The following is a 2,544-nucleotide window of genomic DNA, read 5'->3' as shown; positions in this document are numbered from 1 at the left end:
ACCCTATCCCCCACCCTCTCTACCTTTTCTTCCACGTGTACTTGTTGTTGCTCCTTGCTGCCTGAAGCAATGCCTTGTCCTTTAAAACCACTGTGTGGAATTCGTTGCAGGACAGGTCGAAGTTCACTGAGACGAGTAGCTCACACTTCATGAGATCCACCGAGCACCGGTTCCGTGCGTCACTCCACTTGCTGTTCATCTTGGAGAATATTCTTTACACAAACCCTGTGGAGGCTGGTATGCTCAGAACATATGAGACTATGTTGAGCATATTTGGGAGATCAGCTGCCTGAAATCCAGCCATCCACTTGCCTACCAAACATTTATTGTTCCATTGATCCCCCTCAAGGAACTTCTCCACAACGATGTTCAGTGTGGTGCACTCATCGTAGAGGTCGTCCATGTTCACTCTGGCCATGAGGTGAAGCTTCTCACAGATCTTCTCCAGGTCATTGAAGGTGAGCTTGCCATGGAGAGAGAGGGGTAGAAGACAGTGAAGCCAATTGCTGTCAGAGAAGTCGAACCATTTCTCGATGTAGCTGAGGGCAGTGTTGATGAATGCAGTGAACTCCTCCCTTGCCTTGCCTGCATCAACTGGAGAGAGACGTTGCAGCTTTATTTTTGTGAGGTAACCGTAGAACTGGTCATCCCGCCTCTGCCTTAATTTGGCATTGAATGAATGCATGATTGGATACAGCTTTACACATGTAGTAGCACTGGTCTCAAGCTTTATGACAACCTCTTCAAAGAGAGAGAGAATGTTGTTGCAGAAGAGGAGATATACCTCCACAACATCGCCAACATTCTCCTGTCTGGACTCAGTGGTGAGCTTCAACAAAGTCCTGATTTTTTTGGGGCACTCATCTCCAAGGCTTATGAAGAAGGACTTCAATGCCGACCAGCTTTGCAGGAGTCGTGAGATGGCAGGGTTGAGGGACAGCCATCTGGTAGTGACATGCCGCAGGACTTCTCTGAACTCAAGGTCACAGAACTCACAAAACTCCTTTAAAGCCTCTCTTTTTTTTTTTGCAGATATGGAGAAGCTGTAAACTTTAATAACCACATTTTCTACATCTACACTTAGGTTGTCAAGAGTATGCTTGAGCGTATTGTGGACAATGTGTGCATGGCAGTTACCCTGAAGTGGTTATTTTGTTGTTTCAACATTGTATAGACAGAGTTGTGGACCCCAAAGTTCACATTTGCGTTGTCTGCGTTGAAAGCAGAAACTTGCTCTATTTTCAAGCCAACAGCTTCCAACGAGTCCAGCAGACACCCCATGATCCCCACTGCTGATTCATCTGGATTTTCGACAAAGTCGATCATCTTATTCACCACACCACATTCTGGTGTGAAGAATTGGACTGCCACTGGGAACATCTTTCTGTTGCCTTTGTTGGAGGCATCTGTCTGGATGGAGAAAGGTAGAGGTGTTTCATCCTTCTTCAACATCCTGACTACGTCTCCCACTGCCTTTGGTGCCAGCACATCCTTTACTAATGACTCTGCCTTGGTTCTCCCACAGGAGATTTTTTTGGCAACCTTTGAGTCTGGCAAAATCTTTGAGGTGAGATTCTGTGCACAATCACTACTATTGTAGCTCAGGTTGTGCTTTACAGTGTGGTAAACCTGAGTCAGCTCTGCAGCTGTTACCTGGGAGGAAGGAAGTATGAAAGAAACAATTAAATATAAAATATATATTTTTAAATAATTGTTGGTACTTATATATGATCATATTTAGGCACAGACTGGAAACCTTAAAATCCTCAAAGTTGACAGTATTAAAAAGTGAATGTACAAAAAAATGTATGCTCATAATATTCAGAGATGTATGGCTATTGTTGTAACAATATAGGCTTTATTCTAAGACTTAAGTATACAGCCAGTTTTAATAAATAGCTAATAATAACTGTTTGTGACTCCTCTCTCTGTCTGCTATCCTCTGCTTTCCTTGTTCTCTTGTTGCAGAATTGTGGGTAGAGGTGAGGAGGGTGTTACTGTGATCTGGCTCTGTGTGTCCCATACACTTTAAGAGAGTGCTGGTCACAGACATCTGGGAGACCCTTCTCCACACAACATGTTTTTAGTTGTTATGTTGCTGTACTTCAGTTGTGATTTAATAAATTATTTTTGTCAAGTGTTGCCTCACCATCCTTCAAATATGAACAACTTTAGGTCCAGCCAGGTGCCCTCTGCTAGCTAGGCCAGTATACTAAAGTAATCTTGTCATTTGTATGCTAGCTTTACAAATTAAATAGAATTTAACTAATGTTATTACATGATGACTAACTAATGTATCTAATAACAGTACACACATTTGCCCACAACTTACCGTATCTATCTCTGGGGAAGTCTGAGGTATCATAAATTGAGCGATTCCACTCTGCATCCTCTGTCCTTGCGCTGCCCTGATGTGATAGTCCCCTTCTGAGTGCTGTTTCAGGTCTGACAGGCCACCATGGGCGACAGAAAATATCCTGTGGCAAACTTGCCTTGAATTAGTTTCCCATGACGGGACTCACCCACTCGTTCTCCGTCTGCCAT

At 43.5% G+C, this 2,544-nt stretch overlaps 1 long non-coding RNA gene across 1 annotated transcript; it reads left to right on the top strand.

Moving 5' to 3' along the window:
• The first annotated feature begins 1,082 nt into the window (after positions 1-1,082).
• On the top strand, positions 1,083-2,098 carry LOC134037957 (uncharacterized). The gene is made up of 4 exons (XR_009932616.1): positions 1,083-1,143; positions 1,227-1,424; positions 1,526-1,567; positions 1,969-2,098. It is a non-coding gene; the product is annotated as an uncharacterized LOC134037957 (long non-coding RNA).
• The last annotated feature ends 446 nt before the right edge of the window (positions 2,099-2,544 follow it).

Source organism: Osmerus eperlanus, chromosome 2 (assembly GCF_963692335.1).
Source record: "Osmerus eperlanus chromosome 2, fOsmEpe2.1, whole genome shotgun sequence".
In the NCBI taxonomy this organism is placed as follows: Eukaryota; Metazoa; Chordata; class Actinopteri; order Osmeriformes; family Osmeridae; genus Osmerus; species Osmerus eperlanus.
This window is presented reverse-complemented; position numbering and strand designations above follow the sequence as displayed.